The sequence below is a fragment of the Hyperolius riggenbachi genome, chromosome 7 (assembly GCF_040937935.1).
Source record: "Hyperolius riggenbachi isolate aHypRig1 chromosome 7, aHypRig1.pri, whole genome shotgun sequence".
Lineage (NCBI taxonomy): Eukaryota > Metazoa > Chordata > Amphibia > Anura > Hyperoliidae > Hyperolius > Hyperolius riggenbachi.
In genome coordinates this window covers 189,049,303-189,066,754 of record NC_090652.1, presented here as the reverse complement: position 1 = coordinate 189,066,754, position 17,452 = coordinate 189,049,303, and the positions used below count along the sequence as shown (strand labels likewise).

Sequence of the window (17,452 nt, the reverse complement as noted above, 5' to 3'; positions counted from 1 at the left end):
ATATTAATAACCAGACTGATTTGATTTTTTTTTTGCTGCCTGAAAGTTAATTTTCAAGCATGCAGGCTTCTGCCTTGTCAATATAGTAAACCTTACTGATAAGCAAATTACTGCAATAAAAGTTTTCCTGGCAGAACTTCTGAGGGCAGGGGACAGGCAGGCTGCATCTAAAATGATGAATAGCTCACATGTGCAGCACCTCTAATAAGCTATCTGCACACTTTGCATTCAAATCAGATGCAAAACACAACAAACATGCTTAACTACTAATAAACCATTACTTACCATGCAAACAGGAAGCTCATGAATAGGGGCTGGGAGCAGCTAACCTGGTAGTTACATACTATAGCAAAAACAAGAAAGGGTGCGGGGGATGGGGGGGGGGGGGTGAGGGGAGGGGGTTGCACATCCCTAAAAACATGCTGCACTTTATTGGTAGTCGCTCAGGCGTGCACCACCTCTACTGGGCTGAAAATGCATGCCCTGCGTCCAAAAAAATGCTACATAAACTATGGAGGAACTTTAGCTTCCCCTATAGTTTGCCAGCAAAGTATAATATACTGGACACTTGCAACACGTTCAGGAAAACCTCTGGGCTAGTGGCCTAACCTAAGTTAAAAACATATGTATAACCCTGGGAGCTGTCTCGCTGTCCATTAAGTGTAAGTTACACATTTTTCACTAGCTGCTCCCAGGGTTATACAAATGTTTTTAACTTAGGTTAGGCCACTTGACCCCCCCTTCTTATTTTTGCTATAGTATGTACAGTGGCATATCTTAAAGGGTGAAGGCATGGCTAGTGCCATGGGCGCCATAGCACCCATGGGCGCCATGCCTACACCTGTGCTGTGCTGCCCCCGCTGCCTTCCTGTTAAGCTTTAGAAGCATCATTGGCCACGTGCAATGTGTGCAGAGACAAAACACTTTTCCTGGGGGGGGGGGGTTCTTTTATGAAACAAGCTGGTTGTAAAAATAAATACACTCTTGATTGTTTGCTATTGTTCAAACAGCTGATAAGACATCAATCCAACAGTTGGATTGACGTCTTATCAGTCTTATCAATTGTTTGAACAATAGCAAACAACTTTTTTTGGTGGTTTCAACTTGTTTCACAACAAAAGTTGTTTGATAATTGTGCTTCATAATGCTGGGAATACATGGTTCGTTTCTGCCATGCGTTTCTCCTCTCAATCGTTTTTGCTGCTCGATTCTGCAGTTGATTCTCTTATCTTCCACTCATTTTTCTTATCTTTTTCCATTCACTTCTATCAGAAATCGAGCGGTGAAAGAATAAAAGGGAGATCGGACATGCCAGAAATTATCTATTGAACCATATAATCACCCAAAAAACTAACCGTGTATTCTCAGCATAAGCGTGTATATGGGACTTTAGATTAGGCTGGAGCCTGATCTACATTTCTCTCATGCTCGGAAATTACAGCTTCAGCTCTGCGTACTGCTGAGCTAATGATAACACAGAGAGGAACTGCAGAAACCTGGAATGTGAGCACGTACAGCTCAATCCTCCCTCGGGAAAGTGTGGACACCAGGAGGAGAAGAGGAGAAATACACACAGACACATGAGCATGGGAGACAGCCTGACAAAGTGCTGGGAGCTGGAGGTGCTGGTTGTGTGTATGCATTGTGTGCATGTGTATGGATCTGTGTATAAATGACTGCTTGCATGTATGCATTGTGTGCTGTGTGCATGTGTTTGGATCTGTGCATAAATGGCTGCTTGTATGTATGCATTGTGTGCTGTAATATGAAATACTTAATGCAGGAAGAAGTGAAGGCAAGACTAAATAAATTAAAAATAGACAAGGCACCTGTCCCGGATGGCATGCATCCTTGGGTCCTAAGGGAATTAAGTTCAGTTATAGATAAACCCCTTTATCTTATCTTTTGTGACTCTCTTTCAACTGGCAGAGTCCCAGTGGGTTGGCGTACAGCCCATGTTTTCTCATAATTTAAAGAGACTCTGTAACATTCAAAAGATCCCCTGGGGGGTACTCACCTCGGGTGGGGGAAGCCTCCGGATCCTAATGAGGCTTCCCACGCCGTCCTCTGTCCCACGGGGGTCTCTCCGCAGCCCTCCGAACAGCCGGCGACTGTGCCGACTGTCATTTCAATATTTACCTTTGCTGGCTTCAGCGGGGGCGCTGTGGCGGCTTTCCATTCCGAACTACACGGAAATACCCGATCTCATTCGGGTCCGCTCTACTGCGCAGGCGCAGGAAACTTCCGTGTAGTTCGGAGCCGACAGCCGTCAGAGCGCCTGCGCAGGAGCCAGGAAGGTAAATATTGACGTCACCGCTGCCCGGACTCCACGGAGGGCTGCAGCGAGACCCCTGACGGATGGAGGACGGCGTGGGAAGCCTCATTAGGATCCGGAGGCTTCCCCCACCCGAGGTGAGTACCCCCCAGGGGATCTTTTTATGTTACAGTTCCTCTTTAAGAAGGGCAAAAAATCAGATCCAGGAAATTATAGACCTGTAAGCTTAACATCAGTTGTATGCAAACTATTTGAGGGGTTACTAAGAGATACTATACATGACTTCATAGTAGAAAATAATCTTATTTCTCAGCATCAACATGGGTTTACTAAAGACAGGACCTGTTTGACTAACATGCTTAGCTTTTATGAGGTAGTGAACGCTAATGTGGATATTGGGAATGCTGTAGATGTGCTATACTTGGACTTTGCAAAGGCCTTCGACACTGTTCCACACAAAAGTCTGGTGCAAAAGTTGAGGTCAATGGATCATACTCAAAATGGGCGACTGTAAGCAGTGGGGTCCCACAGGGGTCTGTACTGGGTCTAGTGTAGTGTTGGGCGAACAGTGTTCGCCACTGTTCGGGTTCTGCAGAACATCACCCTGTTCGGGTGATGTTCGGGTTCGGCCGAACACCTGATGGTGTTCGGCCAAACTGTTCGGCCATATGGCCGAACTAAGAGCGCATGGCCGAACGGTTACCCGAACGTTCGGCTAGCGCTGTGATTGGCCGAACGGGTCACGTGTAGTGTTGGGCGAACATCTAGATGTTCGGGTTCGGGCCGAACATGGCCGAACTCCGAACATAATGGAAGTCAATGGGGACCCGAACTTTCGTGCTTTGTAAAGCCTCCTTATATGCTACATACCCCAAATTTACAGGGTATGTGCACCTTGGGAGTGGGTACAAGAGGAAAAAAAAATTTAGCAAAAAGAGCTTATAGTTTTTGAGAAAATCGATTTTAAAGTTTCAAAGGGAAAACTGTCTTTTAAATGCGGGAAATGTCTGTTTTCTTTGCACAGGTAACATGCTTTTTGTCGGCATGCAGTCATAAATGTAATACATATAAGAGGTTCCAGGAAAAGGGACAGGTAACGCTAACCCAGCAGCAGCACACGTGATGAAACAGGAGGAGGGTGGCGCAGGAGGAGAAGGCCACGCTTTGAGACACAACAACCCAGGCCTTGCATGAGGACAAGAAGCGTGCGGATAGCAATTTGCATTTTGTCGCCATGCAGTCATAAATGTAATACAGATGAGAGGTTCAATAAACAGGGACCGGAATCGCTAACCCATCACAGATGTTCATTGTTCATGTTACTTGGTTGGGGTCCGGGAGTGTTGCGTAGTCGTTTACAATCCAGGATTGATTCATTTTAATTTGAGTCAGACGGTCTGCATTTTCTGTGGAGAGGCGGATATGCCGCCGATCTGTGACGATGCCTCCGGCAGCACTGAAACAGCGTTCCGACATAACGCTGGCTGCCGGGCAAGCCAGCACCTCTATTGCGTACATTGCCAGTTTATGCCAGGTGTCTAGCTTCGATACCCAATAGTTGAAGGGTGCAGATGGATTGTTCAACACAGCTACGCCATCTGACATGTAGTCCTTGACCATCTTCTCCAGGCGATCGGTGTTGGAGGTGGATCTGCACGCTTGCTGTTCTGTGTGCTGCTGCATGGGTGTCAGAAAATTTTCCCACTCCAAGGACACTGCCGATACCATTCCCTTTTGGGCACTAGCTGCGGCTTGTGTTGTTTGCTGCCCTCCTGGTCGTCCAGGGTTTGCGGAAGTCAGTTTGTCGGCGTACAACTGGCTAGAGGAGGGGGAGGATGTCAATCTCCTCTCTAAAGTCTCCACAAGGGCCTGCTGGTATTCTTCCATTTTGACCTGTCTGGCTCTTTCTTCAAGCAGTTTTGGAACATTGTGTTTGTACCGTGGATCCAGAAGGGTATAAACCCAGTAATTGGTGTTGTCCAGAATGCGCACAATGCGTGGGTCGCGTTCAATGCAGTCCTAGACCGAAGAGGTCATAGCCTAGGGTCACAAAACCTGTTTATTTGGGCAATTTCAATGGTGGCGAGTCTGACGTACATAAATCGCAGCAATGGCCGTTAGCAAAGTCTGAATCTCACGAAATGTCTCATGCAGGTAGAAGACATATTGTTAGACTTGGATTCCAAAGATGGGGTCCCTACATCTCTGCAAACCAGAGTTACAGGGGTCCAAAATTGGTAAAATCCCCCATAGGCTTTCATTGGGCCTCCTATTTACCGTTCCAAAATCTCACACCATTTCAAAGGGCAATGGCTCAGCAGTGGCAAAACTCACCAGTCATGATCCCCCTAAGGGTCCCTACAATGCTAGAAAATTTGGTACTGCTGAGCCATTGCCCTTTGAAAAGATGTGAGATTTTGGAAAGTGAAATAGGGAGGCAATGAAATCCTATGGGGGATTTTACCAATTTTGGACCCCTGTAACTCTGGTTTGCAGAGATGTAGGGACCCCATCTTTGGAATCCAAGTCTAACAATATGTCTTCTACCTGCATGAGACATTTCGTGAGATTTAGACGTTGCTAACGGCCATTGCTGCGATTTATGTACGTCACCATCACTACCATTGAAATAGCCCAAATAAACAGGTTTTTGTGACCATAGGCTATGACCTCTTCGGCCTAGGGGCCCGAAACTCACCAGTCATGTTCCCCCTAAGGGTCCCTACAATGCTAGAAAATTTGGTACTGCTGTGCCATTGCCCTTTGAAAAGATGTGAGATTTTGGAAAGTGAAATAGGGAGGCAATGAAATCCTATGGGGGATTTTATTAATTTTGGACCCCTGCAACTCTGGTTTGCAGAGATGTAGGGACCCCATCTTTGGAATCCAAGTCTAACAATATGTCTTCTACCTGCATGAGACATTTCGTGAGATTCAGACGTTGCTAACGGCCATTGCTGCGATTTATGTACGCCACCATCACTACCATTGAAATAGCCCAAATAAACAGGTTTTTGTGACCCTAGGCTATGACCTCTTCGGCCTAGGGGCCCGAAACTCACCAGTCATGTTCCCCCTAAGGGTCCCTACAATGCTAGAAAATTTGGTACTGCTGAGCCATTGCCCTTTGAAAAGATGTGAGATTTTGGAAAGTGAAATAGGGAGGCAATGAAATCCTATGGGGGATTTTACCAATTTTGGACCCCTGTAACTCTGGTTTGCAGAGATGTAGGGACCCCATCTTTGGAATCCAAGTCTAACAATATGTCTTCTACCTGCATGATACATTTCGTGAGATTCAGACGTTGCTAACGGCCATGGCTGAGATTTATGTACGCCACCATCACTACCATTGAAATAGCCCAAATAAACAGGTTTTTGTGACCCTAGGCTATGACCTCTTCGGCCTAGGGGCCCGAAACTCACCAGTCATGTTCCCCCTAAGGGTCCCTACAATGCTAGAAAATTTGGTACTGCTGAGCCATTGCCCTTTAAAAAGATGTGAGATTTTGGAAAGTGAAATAGGGAGGCAATGAAATCCTATGGGGGATTTTACCAATTTTGGACCCCTGTAACTCTGGTTTGCAGAGATGTAGGGACCCCATCTTTGGAATCCAAGTCTAACAATATGTCTTCTACCTGCATGAGACATTTCGTGAGATTCAGACTTTGCTAACGGCCATTGCTGCGATTTATGTACGTCACCATCACTACCATTGAAATAGCCCAAATAAACAGGTTTTTGTGACCCTAGGCTATGACCTCTTTGGCCTAGGGGCCCGAAACTCACCAGTCATGTTCCCCCTAAGGGTCCCTACAATGCTAGAAAATTTGCCACTGCTGAGTAATTGCCCTTTGAAAAGATGTGAGATTTTGGAACTGTAAATAGGAGGCCCAATGAAAGCCTATGGGTGATTTTACCAAATTTGGAGCCCTGTAACTCTGGTTTGCAGAGATGTAGGGAACCCATCTTAGGAGCCCAAGTCTAACAATATGTCTTCTACCTGCATGAGACATTTTGTGAGATTCAGACGTTGCTAACGGCCATTGCTGCGATTTATGTACGTCAGACTCGCCACCATTGAAATTGCCCAAATAAACAGGTTTTGTGACCCTAGGCTATGACCTCTTCGGCCTAGGACTGCATTGAACGCGACCCACGCATTGTGCGCATTCTGGACAACACCAATTACTGGGTTTATACCCTTCTGGATCCACGGTACAAACACAATGTTCCAAAACTGCTTGAAGAAAGAGCCAGACAGGTCAAAATGGAAGAATACCAGCAGGCCCTTGTGGAGACTTTAGAGAGGAGATTGACATCCTCCCCCTCCTCTAGCCAGTTGTACGCCGACAGACTGACTTCCGCAAACCCTGGACGACCAGGAGGGCAGCAAACAACACAAGCCGCAGCTAGTGCCCAAAAGGGAATGGTATCGGCAGTGTCCTTGGAGTGGGAAAATTTTCTGACACCCATGCAGCAGCACACAGAACAGCAAGCGTGCAGATCCACCTCCAACACCGATCGCCTGGAGAAGATGGTCAAGGACTACATGTCAGATGGCGTAGCTGTGTTGAACAATCCATCTGCACCCTTCAACTATTGGGTATCGAAGCTAGACACCTGGCACAAACTGGCAATGTACGCAATAGAGGTGCTGGCTTGCCCGGCAGCCAGCGTTATGTCGGAACGCTGTTTCAGTGCTGCCGGAGGCATCGTCACAGATCGGCGGCGTATCCGCCTCTCCACAGAAAATGCAGACCGTCTGACTCAAATTAAAATGAATCAATCCTGGATTGTAAACGACTACGCAACACTCCCGGACCCCAACCAAGTAACATGAACAATGAACATCTGTGATGGGTTAGCGTTTCCGGTCCCTGTTTATTGAACCTCTCATCTGTATTACATTTATGACTGCATGGCGACAAAATGCAAATTGCTATCCGCACGCTTCTTGTCCTCATGCAAGGCCTGGGTTGTTGTGTCTCAAAGCGTGGCCTTCTCCTCCTGTTCCATCACGTGTGCTGCTGCTGGGTTAGCGTTACCGGTCCCTTTTCCTGGAACCTCTTATATGTATTACATTTATGACTGCATGCCGACAAAAAGCATGTTACCTGTGCAAAGAAAACAGACATTTCCCGCATTTAAAAGACAGTTTTCCCTTTGAAACTTTAAAATCGATTTTCTCAAAAACTATAAGCTCTTTTTGCTAAATTTTTTTTCCTCTTGTACCCACTCCCAAGGTGCACATACCCTGTAAATTTGGGGTATGTAGCATATAAGGAGGCTTTACAAAGCACGAAAGTTCGGGTCCCCATTGACTTCCATTATGTCCGGAGTTCGGGTCGAACACCCGAACATCGCGGCCATGTTCGGCCTGTTCGGCCCGAACCCGAACATCTAGATGTTCGCCCAACACTAGTCCAGTGCTCTTCAATTTATTTATTAATGACCTAGTAGATGCAGTAGTAAGCAATGTTGCTATTTTTGCAGATGATACAAAATTGTGCAGAATCATCAACTCTTAGGAAGATAAGGACATATTGCAACAGGATCTGGATAGGATGGCTATATGGGCACATAAATGGCAGATGAAATTCAATGTTGAAAAATGTAAAGTCATGCATTTTGGTCGTACCAATGGTCTAGCACCATACAAAATAAATGGGATACAGTTGGGGACATCAAACTTGGAGAAGGACTTAGGAGTACTCATCGACAACAAGTTAAACAATCGTATTCAATGCCAAGCCGCTGCAGCTAAAGCTAATACAATTTTGGGATGCATTAAAAGAGAAATAAAAACTCGAATACTAGCATAATATTGCCCCTAGTAAGGCCACATCTGGAATATGGAATTCAGTTCTGGGCACCACATTACAGGAAAGATATTGCAGTTTTAGAGCAAGTGCAGAGACGAGCAACAAAATTGATACGTGGGTTGAAAGGTCTCAATTGCCAAGAAAGGTTAGATAAACTGAGTTTTAGTCTAGAGAAAAGACGTCTTAGAGGGGATCTAATTAACATGTATAAATACGTCAGAGGGAAATATAAAAGCTTGGCGGATGAGCTTTTTGTCCCTAGGCCTTCTCAAAGGACTAGAGGACATGATCTGCGCACAGAGGAAAAACGTTTTAGACATTTATTTAGGAAAGGGTTCTTTAGAGTAAGAGTGATTAAGATGTGGAATGCATTGCCACAGGAAGTAGTTATGGCAAATTCTATACCTGCATTTAAAGGGGGCTTAGATGCTTAACTTGCGTTGAAAGACATCCATGGCTACAAATACTAGGTAATGTCCAATGATGTTGATCCAGGGATTTTATCTGATTGCCACCTGGAGTCCGGAAGGAATTTTTTCCCTTTTGGGGTTAATTGGACCATGCCTTGTAAGGGTTTTTTGACTTCCTCTGGATCAACAGGGGTTTGTGAGGGGGCGGGCTGGTGTTGTACTTTGTTCTCTGGTTGAACTCGATGGACGTATGTCTTTTTTCAACCCAAATAACTATGTAACTATGTATGTGTGGAGTATCTGTGCACAGCATAAATGTATGGTGTGTGTATTTGTGTGTCTGTGTGTAAATGTATGGAGTGTGTGTGAGTCGCACATGGTTTTGTTTAGTCTGGTGTGGAAGGAGGTACGTGGGGGAAGAGAAGGATGACACCATAAAACAGGTTATCTAGGCACCTGAAGTGTAGCGCATGAGTTGGGCACTGCTATAGTCCATGGCATGTGCACAGGGTAAATTGGGTGCCGACGCTCGTCAAACACCAAATTACTTCTCCCTTTAAGTTGCTATGACTTGGAGGGGGAATCATATTTAGTGGCAGCAGGTTAAGCCGTCATTTGGCTCACCCTGTGCCCAACTCACCAGCGTAGATATTAAACTAGCTGAAATTTGTGCTGATTTTTGTTACCTCAATTATATACAATGTAAGCTGTTACTCTGTGCCTGTACTGATAGTAAACTAGCTGCAAGGTGTGCTGATCTTTGTTACCTCAATTGTATACAGTATAAGCTGTTACTCTGTGCCTGTACTGATAGTAACTTAGCTGCAGTGTGTGCTGATCTTTGCAGCCTCCAGTATGTACAGTATAAGCTGTTACTCTGTGCCTGTACTGGTAGTAAATTAGCTGCAGTGTGTGCTGCTAGCTGCTGCCTCCAGTATGTACAGTATAGGCTGTTATTCTGTGCCTGAACTGATAGTAAACTAGCTGCAGTGTGTTCTGATCCCTGCTACCCCCAGTATGTACAGTATAAGACAAGACACAGAAAATTTATATTGTGCTTTTCTCCTGGCAGACTCAAAGCACCAGAGCTGCAGCCACTAGGACACGCGCTATAGGCAGTAGCAGTGTTAAGGAGTCTTGCCCAAGGTCTCCTACTAAATAGATCAAGCTTACTGAACTTGAAGAGCCAAGATTCTAACCCAGGTCTCCTATGTCAGAGACAGAGTCCTTGACCATCACACTATCCAGCCACTACAAGCTGTTACTCTGTGCCTGTACTGATAGTAAACTAGCTGCAGTGTGTGCGGAACCCTGTTACCTCCAGTTTGTACAGTGTAAGCTGCTACTTAACCACAGACAACAATAACAAATAAACGTGAGAAAGGATGCTGTTTTTACAGGGGAAGGGGAGAAGGGGGCTCTGACCGGGGAAGGGGTCACAATTTCAGTGCTTGCCATAGGCGCTATATTGCCCAGCTACGCCTCTAAATATGTAACTACCAGGTTAGCTGCTCCCAGACAGTATAAGTAATAGTTTATAAGTAGTTATGCATATGATTTGCATCTGATTTGAATGTGAAGTATGCAGATAGCTTATTAGAGGTGCTGTACATGTGAGCTGTTGGTCATTCCGGATGCAGTCTGTTGCAGTATGCGCTGGCCCTCTCCTCACTGTCCATTAAATGTAAGTTACACATTTTTGCCTAGCTGCTCCCAGGGTTATACATATGTTTTAAATGAACGTGAGAAAGGATTCTGTTTTTACAGGAGAAGGGGGCTCTGAATGGGGAAGGGGGGTTATTCACAATTTCACTGCTTTCCATAGGCATTATATTGCCCAGATACATCTCCGAGGGTGTAACTACGAGGTTAGCTGCTCCCAGCCCGTATTCCTGAGTTTCCTGTTTGCATGGTAAGTAATAGTTTATTAGTAGTTATGCATCTGATTTGCATCTGATTTGAATGTGAAGTGTGCAGATAGCATATAGTATACAATAAACAGAGGCGCCAAAAGGATAAAATTCACTAAAAAGGCTAAGGATGCAATGGTGGACTTACCTCCTTGAAGCAGACACATAGACTGTCAGATTCAAGAAAAAAAGACAAATGTATTGACATACTCTGAATACAATGTTGCAATGTGTTTCACAGGTGTGATCTTGCTTCATCAGGCAATAAAAAGGGGGGGGGGGTATATAACTGTAAAAACCAGAGAAAAAATGGCTATGTCTGACACATCTGTAAATTAATGGTTATGGATATGATAAAGGAATAACATTAGCTATTTTGTTTGATAAGTGTATGAGTGGGGTTTCTTCATAGGGGTTGGGAGGGGGGGGGGGGGGGGGAGACGGGATCAGTTGAAAAGGGCTCCTGAGCTGCCTGTATGAAAAGGGCTCCTCCATAGACATCAATGTTATTTCTGCAAATATGGGCTACAAGGTGGTGAAAAGGGCTCCGGAGTTTTGATATAGGCTACAAGCGGGCGCCCTTTTGTAGCCCATATTTTTTTTTTAGGCTACAAGGTTTTTAACTACAGTAGGGCACCCTTTTGTACCCCATATTTTTTATTCAGCTACAAGGTTTTCGGCTACAAAAGGGCACCCCTTTGTAGCCCATATTTTTATTCGGCTACAAGGTTTTTGGCTACAAGGTTTTTGATTCTGCTACAAAAGGGCACCCTTTTATAGCCGAGATTTTTGATTCGAGAATGCAGGGGAGGTTAGGATTAGGCATCACAAATGGGCGGTGTGGGGGGGGGGGGTCTTAGGGTTAGGCACCTCCTAGGGGATTAGGGTTAGGCAACATCGGGGGAGGGTTCTGTGTGAGAGTAGGGAGCAGTTGGGTCATAATAATCACTTTTCTTAGCTATATCTAGAGCCCTTTTATAACCCAACAAATTTTTGCCTAATAAACTAAAACTAGCTTTTTCGGCTACACCAGGTGCCCTTTGAAGCCGAATTAGACATATATGTGCTACATCAGGCACCCTTTGTATCCGAAGTTGGCATATATGGGCTACACTAGGCGCCCTTTGTAGCCAAAGTTGGCACATATGGGCTACACCATGTGCCCTTTTTTGTAGCCGAATTTGGTATATATGGGCTACACCAGGAGCCCTTTTTTACAGGAGCCCTTTTCAAATAGACCCGGGGAGACACAAGATGAGGGAGGGGGGAAACGAGGAGAGGGGTTTCTTGGGAAGGAAGGGGTAAGGGTGGGAAGGAGTGGGAAGGGGTTTGGAAGGCATAATGAAGTATGTCGTAATATAAATCCAAAATTAGCAAGAGAGAGGGTCTGTACAAATATATAAATACACATACATGTATAAAGAAGTATATACACCCAAGTCTATCCACTACCCATTGTCAGAGTAACCTAACATTCAATAGATGGACAAGCAAGGAAAATGAACTGCTAAAGCAAGTCTATTGTAACAAAATAAAGTAAGGGCATGCATGAAAGATAATGGAGACTTACCAGCATAGATTCTAGGTTACATCAAGCGCCTCTGTGCTATGGTGTAGTATGCTGGCGCTTTTTATGCAGGGTAGTGTGGCTAATTAGCCAATGAATGGGCTAAATGGGCAGCCACGTCATTAGGGAGGGCGGTGCGACCAAATCGTCGCACCGGACGTAGTGTTGCGCATGCGTATAGGCAAGTAAACGGACGCAATAGGCCGTGGCGTCATTAGGATGCGGTGTGGCGACCTTAACGTTGCACCACATCACATGCAAAATAGGATGTCCATGTCCCAAAGGCCACGGTTGCTCTGCGCCTGCGCAGTCCCATGTGAATGGCTGCTAGCGCCATCTTTGATAAGCGCAGAGCGCTGGCGACTATTGCATTAAAAACAAGTTTCATGGTCCCCTAAGTAGACTAATTTGTATTGTAGTTTGGGGGCATGATGAAGGTGTAAAATGAGGGGGAAGAAAGCATTACTGGACAGGAACAATAGTTCCCTTAAACCAAACTTATGGTAAGCCGGGAAATACAAAGTGGATCAAAGAAGCCTTTTTAAAGCCATACGCAGTCTTTTGGTGCTACCTGGTGGTTAAAAAGAATAGTCAATTCTAATTTGATATTTTACATCCTATGAAAATAAACGAAATAAAAAAAAAAAAAATGTCATTATAAACATCATAGGGAAAAAAACAAATAAGGTACATTTTTCAAAACCCCTTAGTATAATAATGATGATTTTCAGCAGATGCATCATATATACAAAAATACAACAAATGTAGTTAAAATATAATAGATAAATTATTATTAGGAAATATCCCTGAGCGGATCAGCCTCTTAGTAATACTGTACATTGATACACGTAAAATGATGTTGAAAATCACTTGGTAAAACATATAAATAAATAAATAAATACTCATGAGATAATTAATAAGATCAGATCATTAGTAAAAAAACAAAATCAGATATAAGAGAGAGGACTGGTTTAAAAAAGTATGGTATAGTTTTGTTTAGTGTATTTTTTCCAGTTGTTCGTTTAGACCATCTGGAGTTAAGAGTTTTTAGTATTTGTATCCAATACATTTCACGTGTCTTAGCATCCGATCGGGAATGGTGTACGGTTTCTATGAGTGTGATGTGAAAAAGTTTTGGATCACTATCATGCTGGGTGCTAAAATGACCTGACACACTGTGCGGGGGGTAATTTTTGAATATATTTCTTTTGTGTTGTCCAATCCTACTGCGAGCCAACTGTGTAGTCCTCCACACGTACTGGAGCCCACAGGGGCATGGAATTACATAAATTATGTAGCTGGAGCTGCAAGTGATGTGTTCATTGATTTTGTACTCAATGTGTGTGGTGTTGGATACGAATGAATTGGTGAGCTGAATAAATTTACATTCCAGGCATTCTGAGTGATTGCAAGGGAATGAACCTGGTTTTTGGGATGAGGTGGTTGGTGGACTGGGTCTAGGAGGTTGTTGTAGGAGGCTGGGAGCCAAAATATTTTTGAGATTGGGCGCTCTTCTATAAGTCAGGGAAGGAGTTGAGGTAAGTGGTTTTGGCTTTTCGTTTGGGCATCTTTGAAATTTGTGTGTAAGGACATTGTATTGGGCATTGTATTCCTGTATGTCAGTGCAGTTTCTGCATATTCTCCTCTCCTGTATAGGCTATACGGTGTGTTTTTGTTCCAGAGGCGGTGATGAAAACTGTGGAAGTGCATATAATTGCTGGCATCCGCTGGCTTAAAATAAGTTTTAGTTTTAATCTGATTTGATTCTATGTATAGTGTAAGATCAAGGAACTCTATAGAAACAGGATGGTGGTGGGAGGTGAACTTTAGTCCTGCGGTGTTGCAATTTAAGAATTCTATAAATTGTGGGATTGTGGATGCATCTCATTTCCAAATGAAATAAGATCATCAGTGTAGGTTTGTAAAAGATGATATTGTTTAAAAAGGGATTGTTGTGTGACATTTTCTGATGTTCCATATAGCCCATGGTTAAATTTGCAGAAAACATCAGAACATGTCACACAACAAGAGATACAGCCCACAGAGCTACAGCTTCAGCTAGTTTGCACACAAGTAATTAAAATGTTTGTATGCGGCAAGTGGGGAGCTTACTTTCTCTCTACTTCTGCTCGCAGCATCACTGACTGCAATGCCGCCCTCTGAAGTATAGAGGGCGGCATTGCAGGCAGTGATGCAGTGAGCAGAAGTAGAGAGAAGGTAAGCTCCCCGCAAACAAACATTGTAATTACTTTTGCACAAACTAGCTGGAGGGGGTAGCGGGGATGGGAGACCCAGGTGAGGGGGGGACGTCCCGCCGACCGCTGCCACCCCCATCCTGCTTGCTATACCCCTCCAGCATGGCGGCCCCCTCTCCCCCCATGGCTGGGCATATGTTTCCACGGACTGCAAACGTATGCTACAAAAAAGAAATTTTTAGGAAAAACGGGGAAAAAAAAAAAGTTACGAAAAATGGATCCGTTTAAAACAGATCCAATCTGCAACGGACCTAGTATGGACCTAGCCTTAGTCAGGGAAGGAGTGGGGTAAAGTAGAGGACGGAGATAGGGGTCTTGGAGAAGGATATCTCATCTATTCACCTGTTAAAGGGACTCCGAGCAGTGCAGAAACTATGGAAAGATGCACATCATTTTAAAGCTCTCTTTCTCCTCTTTCCAATGATATATAAACCACCACCCTACGCCTTTTAGTTTTCGCTATTTTCGCGATTGAAATTGCCGCGGCCGCGATTTCGATCGCGAAAATAGAGAAAACTAAAAGGCATAGGGCAACGATTTAGGTGTCGTCAGAAAGAGGAGAAAGAGAGCTTTAAAATGATATCCATCAAGCCATAGTTATATTGTATTACACAGGACGACACTTTCCCCAGTGTCAGCAGCTCCATTTTGCTGAATGCAGCTGCTGACTTTGACAAAAAGTCGTCCTGTGTAATACAATATAACTATGGCTTGATGGATATCATTTTAAAGCTCTCTTTCTCCTCTTTCTGACGACACCTAAATCGTTGCCCTATGCCTTTTAGTTTTCTCTATTTTCGCGATCGAAATCGCGGCCGCGGCAATTTCAATCGCGAAAATAGCGAAAACTAAAAGGCATAGGGTGGCGGTTTATATATCATTGGAAAGAGGAAAAAGAGAGCTTTAAAATGATGTGCATCTTTCCATAGTTTCTGCACTGCTCGGAGTCCCTTTAAGACAAGCCTATAATTTGCTATAAGCAGCACTGAAGGCACACTGCCTCACCCACTAACCCCTGTGTTTCCTCCCCACTACCCTCTAGATTGTAAGCTCGCAAGGGCAGGGACCTCCTCCTAGTGTTTCTTATACTGCTGTAATTTTAACATATGCACATGTACCAACTACACATCAACTATGTATGTATTTGTATTTCTACTATTCAATGTCATGACTGTACAGTGTCTTGTAGTTCTTATGTATATTTGTTCCCCATTATTCGTTTGTACTATGTACAGCGCCACGGAAGATGTTGGCGCTATATATATAAAAAAAAAATAATAATAATAATCTATTCTTGAGAATTGTGCTAATTTGTTGGTGTTGGGCATTGAATCTAGTAATGAATCGGAGGTTGGAATCTATATTGAGTGAGGTGTCATCGGGAGGAGGAACTGGTATCAGGTTAGAAGTTTTGGCTTTTCGTTGGGCGTCTTTGATTAATTACTTAGGGTATTTACGGTCCAGAAGGTTGTGTGTAAGGTCATTGTATTGTCCAACAACAGGACATCCTCCTGTATGTCAGTGCAGTTTCTGTATATTCTTCTGTATTGGCTATACGGTGTGTTTTTGGTCCAGGAGTGGTGATGAAAACTGTTGAAGTGAGTATAATTGCTGGCATCCACTGGCTTAAAATATGTTTTAGTTTTAATCTGATTTGATTCTATGTATAGTGTAAGATCAATAGAGATGGCTCGAACCTCAGATTTTGGGTTTGCGGAAAGCGGCAGCGAACTTCCGCAAAAATTTGAGTTCGCGCGAACCGCTATAGACTTCAAAGGGCTGTTTCTGGCAACAAAAGTGATGGAAAACTTGTTTCAAGGGGTCTAACACCTGGAGGTGGGCATGCCGGAGTGGGATACATGCCAAAAAGTCCCTGGGAAAACTACATATTTCACGCAGAGTAGGATTCTAATCCCTAAAGGCAGAAATCACATTGCATTCCTAAATTGGAGGCATAAAGTGCTTTAAAACTAGAGATGGTACGAACAGTTCGCCGGTGAACTTGTTCGCATGAACCTCAGCGGTTCGCGTTCGACACGAACAGCAATTTTTTTCCCATAGACTTTAATGGCGCCGACTTTAACGGTTAATAGCAAAGCCCTCTTACATAGTAGAAACACCAAATGTGCAGGGTACGTGGAGGGGGTCCCTGACTACAAGAGGAAAACATTTTCAAAAAGACCTTATACTTTTTGAGAAAATCAGTTTTAAAGATCTGGAGTGTGGGAAATGTTCCAACCGCCGACTTTAACGGTTAATACCAAAGCCCCCTTATATGTCAGAAACAAATTTGCATGGAAATGATAAGAAGAACAGTGGGAACAAAAGGAAAACCATTTTTCAAAAAAACCTTATACTTTTTGAGAAAATCGATTTTAAATGTTCAAAGGAAAAAACTTATACATTAAGGGCTCTTTCACACTTGGTTTGATGCGACGTTAAGGTCGCATAACGTGCCCCTAACGCAACGCATGTTAGCTTTGAAGTTGGACGTTACATTGCACTGCGTTATGCGTCTCTTGATGCGTACGTGATGCGTACTTTTTGACGCATACGGATCAAACGAAAATGGCGCATGCGGCACATTTAAAAAAAACAAAACATTACTGAGCATGTGCAGACAGTCTAACGCAGCCAAATACGAGTATAACGCACAGCACGCTGCACTTTCATTTAACGTGCTGCGTTATACTCAAACGCAACATGTGCACTGTAAACCAGCCCGTTGATTTTTCATTGCAGTGAGTTGGGCTGCGTTACAGGCTGCTGTAATGTGGGACTTCAACGTCCCACTGTGAAAGCAGCCTTAAATGCTGGTAAATGACAAATTGTGGGAAACAATTCCCGCTGACTTTAGCAGTTATTACCAAAGGCCCCTTACATCCTAGCAACACCAAATTTGCAGGATATGTTAAAAAGATAGTGGGAAACAATATTTAAATATATATATATATATATATATATATATATATATATATATTTTTTTTTGTTATGTCCAGAGTGTGGGAAATTTCCCCCCCAAAAAATGATGTGGGGTCCCCCCTGCCAAGCTCTCTGTAACCCCTTGTCCCCTATGCAGGCTGGGATAGCCAGAATGGGAGCCCCGGCCACTTGGGGCTTTGCACCCTGAGCTATACCAGCCTGCATGGTCCATGGTATGGTGGGGCTCCGGTGAAGATTGGCGGCCAAGCCTTCCCCTCTTCCCCCGA

The 17,452-nt window shown here is 44.1% G+C and overlaps 1 protein-coding gene across 1 annotated transcript in view; it reads right to left on the bottom strand.

Annotated features, from left to right (window-relative positions):
* COL3A1 (collagen type III alpha 1 chain) overlaps positions 1 to 17,452 on the bottom strand; it is a 2,242,195-nt gene that overhangs the window by 1,868,711 nt on the left and 356,032 nt on the right. The gene's annotated exons all lie outside the window — the stretch shown is intronic.